Source organism: Bos taurus, chromosome 4, assembly GCF_002263795.3.
Source record: "Bos taurus isolate L1 Dominette 01449 registration number 42190680 breed Hereford chromosome 4, ARS-UCD2.0, whole genome shotgun sequence".
NCBI classification, from domain to species: domain Eukaryota; kingdom Metazoa; phylum Chordata; class Mammalia; order Artiodactyla; family Bovidae; genus Bos; species Bos taurus.
Window position 1 is genome coordinate 33,882,120 of NC_037331.1, and position 11,301 is coordinate 33,893,420.

Genomic DNA, 11,301 nt, shown 5'->3' on the forward strand with positions numbered 1-11,301 from the left:
GGATTCTAACCAGAAGGGCTTGGTGGAGAAACTTTGAATGCCCCTTAGACAGTCTGTGAAGGGCACGGGACTGTGGTAGTGTGCTGTGCTGTGCTTCATTGCTCAGTCACGTCCAGCTCTTTGTGACCCCATGGACTGTAGCCTGCCAGGCTCCTCTGTCCATGGGGCTTCTCCAGGCGAAAATACTGGAATGGTTTGCCTTGCTCAGGGATTGAACCCAGGTCTTCTGCATTGCAGGTGGATTCTTTACATTCTGAACCACCAGGGAAGTGTGGCAGTATGGTTGTGCTCAAAGGTGCCTAGTTGAAGGCTGAAAAAGAACTGCTGACCCGGGGCTTATGTGTGTGCTGTATCAACCTGGTTGGGGGGTTGCTTTTTTTGTAATTCATCAGTCTAGACGAGACACCATTTCCTAATTCACATACAACAGGCTAGGTGAAATCTGAAGGTAATGTACAGACAGCCAGGGGCTTGAAGTAGGGTAGTAACTGTTCAGTCATGAAAGCCTCACCAGAAGCAGGTCATACTTTGCAATCAGAAATCCTCCAGATCCAAGGGTCTTCACAGAACTGATTAAAATGAGATTAGAAATGACAGCGTTGAGCACCTACTAAACCCAGGAAAAAGCAATGCTAAATGAGAGCAGTTCACACAGGACTTTTCTTATCCTGCGGTGTCTTCCGTCTCTGACCTGTTGGACTCATCTCCTGATTGAGGTGGAGGGAGGTTGAGGATGCAGAACTGGCTGAGCAGAGAGGAGACAGCCTGCTAGCTCCCACTGCAGACTTCCCTGGCTCCTCTCGCTGCTCTTTACGGCTGGGGGAGGGGAAAAACTTTAACCCAGATGGACATCAGAATTTTGATCATTATATAGAACCTAATTCTATGTGAGTTTAGTGGATTGTTGTTATTGTTGTTTGTCTTTTGGTTCTAAAGTGAAGGAAGCAATTTTTATCTATGAACAATCTTAAAGTCAAGGCACTGGCTTTTAATTACATCCAAAGGGATAGGGAAGAATAAGCTCTATAGGCAAGAAAGGCAAGGGCAGCGGTGAGAAAAGAATACATTTGTTTTTGTGGTGCTTTATGAAACTCACTTTGTAGGCATATAAATGATCTGAGCACTGCTTTGGGTTCTTTTGCATTTTCATCCCTGCCTTTCACAAGGGAAAAAGAAGAGAAATAATTCTTGGATATTTACTATGTGTTTTGCTTTTATCCTTCAAATAGCTTAGTTAATAGCTGAATTGAGGTTCTAAACTTAAATGTTCAAATATTAAAATATCCATCACCCACAAGTAGCTTCTTTGGAATATTTAAATTTTTAGAATAATTGTTAATAAAAATAAATAAGTAACTAAACATAAATATTAATAAAATATTAGATTCTTTGAAAATATTCATCAGAAAAAAATCGAAGTGCTTATTTATTTGTCTTCTCTATAAATCGGAAGTTTTACTGATAGTACTTAAGGAAATGATGAGTATGTGGAGGACAGGGGCTCAGAGAAGTCATTCTTAGTAGACATTTGTTGAATGAATGAATTAACCTTTAAAGATTAAAAGATCATATTGACTTCGATGGTTGAGTAAACCGAGTCCTGGATATAGCATGTATTCCCAAATTTCTATGTAAGAGGAGTTTAGAATTGTTAATCTGGTTTATTGTTAATTTGTTTCACCCTCTTTAAGAGGGGAGTGATGTCATACAATCACTTTTCTGTCTGAAATTCTTAAAACTTACTGACATGTTATAAAGCTTAATAGGCATCTGATCAATAAAAAGATTAAAATGATTGGAAGATCTTTCTAGAGGTTTTGTCTCCATTCTGTATTCATGTCAAGCAAACTGTTTTTAGTTTTGAAGTGAAGTGAAAGTCATTCAGTCATGTCCTACTGTTTGCGGTCCCATGGGCTGTACAGTCCACGGAATTCTCCAGGCCAGAATACTGGGGTGGGTAGCCTTTCTCTTCTCCAGGGGATCTTCCCAACCCAGGGATTGGACCCAGGTCTCCTGTATTGCAGGCAGATTCTTTCAGGTCTTTTTAAAAATAATTTTTTGGTGGTGATCAGGGATAATGTGGTGATGAAAGTTATGAGATTTATTGGTTAATGAAATGCTCTTGGCATAACTACTGCTCAGAGGAGTTAATTTATACAGATTATGTGTGGTTAGAATCACTGCTTTTACTTTGGACTCATGACTCTGGTCTCTGTAAATGATACAGAGCACAAATGCTAAAGGGGTTCAGAAGAAGGAAAAGTGCGTGAATGGGTTTATCTTTTCACCTGTAAATTTTATCCCAGAGATTTTGGCAAAGGTTTACATTGTATGTTGTTAGATAAAACATATGGTGATGTTATTGATTTTGGTCTTTTGTTGATTATTTTCTTCCTGAAAATTCATACCTATTTTTCAATCCCTGGAAGAGATGACATACTGAGTGGGTCATCCCTAAGTCAGCCTTTTGATTCAGAGCAGGATCCAATTAGTTACATGTATATGTATGTTATTGGAGTAGGAAATGGCAACTCACTCCAGTATCTTGCCTGAAAAATGCCATGGACAGAGGAGTCTGGCAGGTCACAGTCCATTGGGTAGCAAAAAGTCAGACACAACTGAGCAACTGATATATACATATGTATGTATGTAATCAAGTAACATTCACTGGAGACTTGCTGTTCACTTGTTCAGTTATGTCTGACTCTTTGCGACCCCATGGACTGCAGCACATCAGGCTTCCCTGTCCTTCATGATCTTCTGGAGTTTGCTCAAATTCATTACCATCAAGTTGATGATGCCATCCAACAATCTTATCCTCTGTCTCCCCCTTCTCCTCTTGCTCTCAATCTTTCCTAGCATCAGGGTCTTTTCCAGTGAGTCAGCTCTTCGGCCACACTATTAAAGCTTCAGCATCAATCCTTTCAATGAATATTCAGGGTTGATTTCCTTTAGGATTGACTGGGAGGTCTCCTTGCTTTCCAAGGGAATCTCAAGAGTCTTCTCCAGCACCACAATTTGAAAACATCAATTTTTCAGTGCTCAGCCTTCTTTATGATCCAACTGTCACATCTGTACTTGACATTGGAGACTATCATGTGCCAAACACTCTGCAAAGTGCCTTGGATACCAAAGATAGAAGGTAGTAGGGACCTTGCCCTTTAAGATTTTAGTTCTGATAATGGCAAACAGAAGTGTCAACAAGTCATTAAAAATATATGATAGAATAGATAAGGAAGGTCCTTTAGGAAGAAGAGTGACCTTATGGAAGTGGCCACTATATACTAATCAAGATAAAAATCCTGACCTCATACCCTTTGAATATAATGACCCATGGCAAGAGCTTATTGTTCTACAAATTTAGCACTTCAAAGCTAAAATTGAAATACATATGTGTGAGAAAGGGAAGCATAGCAGTTAGAAATGTTTTTTGGCAGCAATTAACAGATTGCCTAACAAACAATAGATTAAGCAAATAGAGCTATCCTAGTTTATTTTCTCATTATCAAGACTGTAGAAATAGGCAGTTTTTGTATTGGTTAAGTGGCTCAGTATTGTGAGAGCCAGCATTTCTCTCTATTCCTTCATGTTGCAGTATTGCTGCTCCAGCTCCAGCTCCAGTGATGCTCTGTCACATCACTTATTCAGGAGGCAAGAATAAGCAGGATCAGAAGCATAAGCTGTATTTACCCCGGGTATCTGGGATGCATGATCTTTTTCAAAACCACATAGTAAAGAAAACGAAATAAAAGGAATTCAGATTGGAAAAGAAGAAGTAATATGCTCACTGTTTGCAGACAAAGTATATGATACATAGAAAATGCTAAAGATACTATCAGAAAATTATTACATCTAATAAGTGAATTTAGTAAAGTTGCAGGATACAAAATCAATACACAGAAATCACTTGCATTCTTATACACTAACAATGAAAATTCAGAAAGAGAAATTAAGGAATAAACCCCATTTACCATTGCAACAAAAGGAATAAAATACCTAGGAATAAACCTATGTAAGAAGACAAAATAGCTGTATAATAAGACACTGCTGAAAGAAATTAAAGATAACATATACAGGTATTTCATGTCCCTGGGTTGGAAGAATCAATATTGTGAAAATGACTATGCTACCACATGCAATCTATAGAGTCAAGGTAATCCCTATCAAATTACTAATGGCATTTTTCACAAAACTGGAACAAAATATTTCACAATTTGTATGGAAGCACAAAAGACCCAGAATAGCCAAAGCAATCTTGAGAAAGAAGAATGGAGCTGGAGGATCAACCTGCCTGACTTCAGACTATACTACAAAACTACAGTCATCAAGACAGTATGGTATTGGTGCAAAAAGAGAAATATAGAACAATGGAACACGATAGCCCAGAGATAAACCCACGTACCCATGGGCACCTTGTTTTTGACAGAGGAGGTAAGAATATACAGTGGGGCAAAGATAGTTTCTTCAATAAGTGATGCTGGGAAAACTGGACAGCTACATGTATAAGAATGAAATTAGAACACTTCCTAACACCATACACAAAGATAAACTCAAAATGAATTAAAGACCTAAATGAAAGGCCGGACACTATACAACTCTTAGAGAAAAACATAGGCAGAACACTCTATAACATAAATCACATCAAGATCCTCTATGACCCACCCCCTAGAGTAATGGAAATAAAAACAAAAATAAACAAATGGGGCCTAATTAAACTTAAAAGCTTTTGTACAGCAAAGAAAACCATAAACAAGGTGAAAAGACAACCCTCAGAGTGGGATAAAATAATAGCAATGAGATAGATGACAAAGGATTAATTTCCAAACTGTACAAGCAGCTCATGCAACTAAATACCAGAAAAACAAACAACCCAGTAAAAATGTGAACAAGCCCTAAACAGACATTTCTCCAAAAAAGACATACAGATGGCCAATAAACACATGAAAAGATGTTCAACATTGCTCATTATTCAAGGCGATGGCACCCCACTCCAGTACTCTTGCCTGGAAAATCCCATGGACGGAGGAGCCTGGTAGGCTGCAGTCTTATAAATCAAAACTACAATGAGATATCACCTTACACCAGTCGGAATGGCCATCATCAAAAAATCTACAAATAATAAATTCTGGAGAGGATGTGGAGAAAGGGAATGCTCTTGCACTGTTGGTGGGAATATGAATTGATTCAGCCACTATTGAAGACAGAATAGAGATTCCTTAAAAAACTAGGAATAAAATTATCATATGACTCAACAATTCCACTACTGGGCATATACCCTGAAGAAAACCATAATTGAAAAAGACACATGTACCCCAGTGTTCATTGCAGCTCTATTTACAATATCTAGAACATGTAAGCAACTTAGATGTCCATTGACAGATACATGAATAAAAATGTTGTGGTATATGAACACAGTTGAATATTAGCCAGCTACAAAAGGAACAGTGCTAATCAGGAGGCTGAACCTAGGGCCTGTTATACAGAGTAAAGTAAGTCAGAAAGAGAAAAACAAATATCATATATTAACACACATATATGGAATCAAGAAAGATTATACTGACAAACCTATTTGCAGGACAGCATTGGAGATGCAGACATAGAGAACAGACTTATGGACACGGTGTGGTGAGGGAAGGAGAGGGTGAGAGGAATGGACAGAGTAGCATGGAAACATATACACTGCCATATGTAAAATAGACAGCCAGTGGGAATTTGTTGTATGACTCAGGGTACTCAAACCAGGGCTCTGTGACAACCAAGAGGGGTGGGATGGGGTGGGAGGTGGGAAGGAAGCTCAAGAGGGAGAGGACCCTCTGAGCCAGGTATGTATACCTCTGGCTGATTCATGTTGATATAGAGCAGAAACCAACACAATATTGTAAACAAACTGGAGTAGCCTATCCCTTCTCCAGGGGATTTTCCCGACCCAGGAATCGAACCAGAGTCTCCTGCATCGCAGGCAGATTCTTTACTAACTGAGTTACCAGGGAGCCCCATCCTTCAATTAAAAATAAATAAATTAAAAAAACATAATCAGATCAGATCAGTTCAGTCACTCAGTCGTGTCCGACTCTTTGCGACCCCATGAATCATGCAGCACACCAGGCCTCCCTGTCCATCACCAACTCCTGGAGTTCACTCAGACTCACATCCATCGAGTCAGTGATGCCATCCAGCCATCTCATCCTCTGTCGTCCCCTTCTCCTCCTGACCCCAATCCCTCCCAGCATCAGAGTCTTTTCCAATGAATCAACTCTTTGCATGAGGTGGCCAAAGTACTGGAGTTTCAGCTTCAGCATCATTCCTTCCAAAGAAATCCCAGGGCTGATCTCCTTCAGAATGGACTGGGTGGATCTCCTTGCAGTCCAAGGGACTCTCAAGAGTCTTCTCCAACACCACAGTTCAAAAGCATCAATTCTTCGGTGCTCAGCCTTCTTCACAGTCCAACTCTCACATCCATACATGACCACAGGAAAAACCATAGCCTTGACTAGAACCTTTGTTGGCAAAGTAATGTCTCTGCTTTTGAATATGCTATCTAGCTTGGTCATAACTTTCCTTCCAAGGAGTAAGCGTCTTTTAATTTCATGGCTGCAGTTACCATCTGTAGTGATTTTGGAGCCCAGAAAAATAAAGTCTGACACTGTTTCCACTGTTTCCCCATCTATTTCCCATGAAGTGGTGGGACCAGATGCCATGATCTTCATTTTCTGAATGTTGAGCTTTAAGCCAACTTTTTCACTCTCCTCTTTCACTTTCATCAAGAGGCTTTTGAGTTCCTCTTCACTGTCTGCCATAAGGGTGGTGTCATCTGCATATCTGAGGTTATTGATATTTCTCCCGGCAATCTTGATTCCAGCTTGGGTTTCTTCTAGTCCAGCGTTTCTCATGATGTACTCTGCATATAAGTTAAATAAACACGGTGACAATATACAGCCTTGACAAACTCCTTTTCCTATTTGGAACCAGTCTGTTGTTCCATGTCCAGTTCTAATTGTTGCTTCCTGACCTGCATACAAATTTCTCAAGAGGCAGATCAGGTGGTCTGGTATTCCCATCTCTTTCAGAATTTTCCACAGTTTATTGTGATCCACACAGTCAAAGGCTTTGGCATAGTCAATAAAGCAGAAATAGATATTTTTCTGGAACTCTCTTGCTTTTTCCATGATCCAGCAGATGTTGGCAATTTGACCTCTGGTTCCTCTGCCTTTTCTAAAACCAGCTTGAACATCAGGAAGTTCACGGTTCACATATTGCTGAAGGCTGGCTTGGAGAATTTTGAGCATGACTTTACTAGCGTGTGAGATGAGTGCAATTGTGCGGTAGTTTGAGCATTCTTTGGCATTGCCTTTCTTTGGGATTGGAATGAAAACTGACCTTTTCCAGTCCTGTGGCCACTGCTGAGTTTTCCAAATTTGCTGGCATATTGAGTGCAGCACTTTCACAGCATCATCTTTCAGGATTTGGAATAGTTCAACTGGAATTCCATCACCTCCACTACCTTTGTTCGTAGTGATGCTTTTAAGGCCCACTTGACTTCACATTCCAGGATGTCTGGCTCTAGGTCATTGATCACACTGTCGTGATTATCTGGGTCATGAAGATCTTTTTTGTACAGTTCTGTGTATTCTTGCCATGTCTTCTTAATATCTTCTGCTTCTGTTAGGTCCATACCATTTCTGTCCTTTATCAAGCTCATCTTTGCATGAAATGTTCCTTTGGTATCTCTGATTTTCTTGAAGAGATCCCTAGTCTTTCCCATTCTGTTGTTTTCCTCTATTTCTTTGCATTGATCGCTGAAGAAGGCTTTCTTATCTCCTTGCTATTCTTTGGAATTCTGCATTCAGATGTTTATATCTTTCCTTTTCTCCTTTGCTTTTCGCTTCTTTTCACAGCTATTTGTAAGGCCTCCCCAGACAGCCATTTTGCTTTTTTGCATTTCTTTTCTATGGGAATGGTCTTGTTCCCTGTCTCCTGTACAATGTCACGAACCTCATTCCATAGTTCATCAGGCACTCTATCTATCAGATCTAGGCCCTTAATTCTATTTCTCACTCCCACTGTATAATCATAAGGGATTTGATTTAGGTCATACCTGAATGGTCTAGTGGTTTTCCCTACTTTCTTCAATTTAAGTCTGAATTTGGCAATAAGGAGTTCATGGTCTGAGCCACAGTCAGCTCCTGTTCTTGTTTTTGCTGACTGTATAGAGCTTCTCCATCTTTGGTTGCAAAGAATATAATCAATCTGATTTCGGTGTTGACCATCTGGTGATGTCCATGTATAGAGTCTTTTCTTGTGTTGTTGGAAGAGGGTGTTTGTTATGACCAGTGTATTTTCTTGGCAAAACTCTATTAGTCTTTGCCCTGCTTCATTCCATATTCCAAGGCCAAATTTGCCTGTTACTCCAGGTGTTTCTTGACTTCCTACTTTTGCATTCCAGTCCCCTATAATGAAAAGGACATCTTTTTTGGGTGTTAGTTCTAAAAGGTCTTGTAGGTCTTCATAGGACCATTCAACTTCAGCTTCTTCAGCGTTACTGGTTGGGGCATAGACTTGGATTACTGTGATATTGAATGGTTTGGCTTGTCGTTTTTGAGATTGCATCCAAGTACTGCATTTCGGACTCTCTTGTTGACCATGATGGCCACTCCATTTCTTCTGAGGGATTCCTGCCCACAGGAGTAGATATAATGGTCATCTGAGTTAAATTCACCCATTCCAGTCCATTTCAGTTCACTGATTCCTAGAATGTTGACATTCACTCTTGCCTTCTCTTGCTTGACCACTTCCAATTTGCCTTGATTCATGGACCTGACATTCCAGGTTCCTATGCAATATTGCTCTTTACAGCATCGGACCTTGCTTCTATCACCAGTCACATCCACAGCTGGGTATTCTTTTTGCTTTGGCTCCATCCCTTCATTCTTTCTGGAGTTATTTCTCCACTGATCTCCAGTAGCATATTGGGCACCTACTGACCTGGGGAGTTTCTCTTGCAGTATCCTATCATTTTGCCTTTTCATACTGTTCATGGGGTTCTCAAGGCAAGAATACTGAAGTGGTTTGCCATCCCCTTCTCCAGTGGACCATATTCTGTCAAATCTTTCCACCATGACCCACCCGTCGTGGGTTGCCCCACGGGCATGGCTTAGTTTCATTGAGTTAGACAAGGCTGTGGTCCTAGTGTGATTAGATTTACTAGTTTTCTGTGAGTATGGTTTCAGTGTGTTTGCCCTCTGATGCCCTCTTGCAACACCTACCATCTTACTTGGGTTTCTCTTACCTTGGGCATGGGGTATCTCTTCACGGCTGCTCCAGCAACGTGCAGCCATTGCTCCTTACCTTGGATGAGGGGTATCTCCTCACCGCCACTCTTCCTGACCTTCAACGTGGGATAGCTCCTCTAGGCCCTCCTGTGCCAAACATAATAATATTATCATTTATGTCTAACTGACCAGACCTTTCCATATGACTGCCCCTAGCTACATAGTTGGTTCGAAACATGCAATTTGCTTTTCTAGCTTCTTTAGTGTACGGTATCAAGAAAGAGGGTGAATGGAGCTGGCAGCTGAGTCAGCTGGCTTAAAATATCTGACTTGGGCAGTAATCTCACTGCTTCCCTCTTAAATCATTTCTATGCTGGAGATAGTGTTCCAGTCCATAGTCTAATTTTTTTTTAAATTTATTTAAGTGTAGTTGATTTACAATGTTGTATTCATTTCTATTGTACAGCAAAGAGAGTCCATTATACATATATATACTCTTTCATATTCTATTCCATTATAGTTTTTCACTGGATATTGTATATGGTTCTCTGTTCCATATAGTAGGACCTTGTTGTTTATCCATCCTATATATAGTAGTTTGCCTCTGCTACTCCCAAACTGCTAATCATTCAAGTCTAATTTTGACTTGAAATTGGGGGACATAAATAGATCTGTCATGGAAGGGAAAATTTTTGTAGTTACCTATTGAGAGCATTCACTCCTTGTTCCTTTATAGGCCCTGGCTAAGTGACTATTTAGGATCAAGGTCAAGTGTAGTTCCTATTATTAATTATCTTAATATCTGGCTCACACTTTATCTGAAAGCAATATGGATTTAATACTCTTAGGGCTTAAAAGTATGTTTCCTTTTAAAGGAAATGCTAAGTTGCAATGCAAACTGTTTGTATCAATAGGTATAAGCACAAATTCCAAACAATGATGCCCTACAGTTCAGTTATTGGAAGACTGTTCAGTAAAGAGTAAATGCACTTTCAAGTATGCAAAAAAAAAAAAAAAAAAGTGGATCCTCAAGCATGAATGTTGTGCAGAGATATCCCTCTAGTGGTTCTATTCTGGGGACTCATTTAATAATAAATATTTACTGAGGGCCTGCTCCATGCCAGGCAATGTGCTATCTGCTAGGTGTGAGGATAGATTAGTTCAATATAGCTCTGGATGTTACAGAACATACAGCCGGAAAAATGCTTTCAATCAATATAAGCTTTATTTTTAGGAATGTTCCAACCAGAATCCTTATGACCATGGGAGATGTCACAAGTTCTCAGTATCATATTTCAGGTTATTTTACTCTGATCCACAATATTCTGCTTTTAAATTTGTTTTAACTTGCTACTTTGGAAATGTACTTTTCATTAAAAACAAAAGCAAACAAAAAAAAGTTGCTTCCTCTGCCTCTATATTTCCTCCTTTAACCTTTTATATGTTTAAGCAATATTTAATAACTTCTCTAGGTTTATAAAACACTAGGTTTATAAGCATTTTTTAATGTGAAAGTCAATGTGCCTATTGGGAAATCTTTTCATAAGAAAAACCATGTCCATTTCAGTTAGAATTGTTTTGGTCTGATCTAGTGTAAGGACACTGTAAAAGAAGAAAGATTCTCTTTATAAGTGGGGATACCACAAAATGGCAACATAAGATGTTAAGATTTGCTGTCATTTCTAGTCCAGAATTTAATAAAATTAATTCAAGATTTCAGGAAAATTTTTTCTCAGGCAAAACATATGTTGCTGGAATTATTGAGTCAAAACCTTAATAAGGCAGTTGTTTTTATCTTCTGGTTTGGTTTGGTAGTGGAGACTCCATCACTGAGGGCATGACATTTCAATTAGAAGTTATGTCAAACTAGTAGTAACAACTACACATAAAATCCATTCTGTTCAAATGAGAATCTCTTATCCTGAGAAGGAAAGTTGGATTAAAGTTCCGGAGGAAACGTTTATTAAAACTACATGGTAGTCACAATTCTTTACTTTTGTGATCCATTATTTTTCCTAAAGCATAATTATTT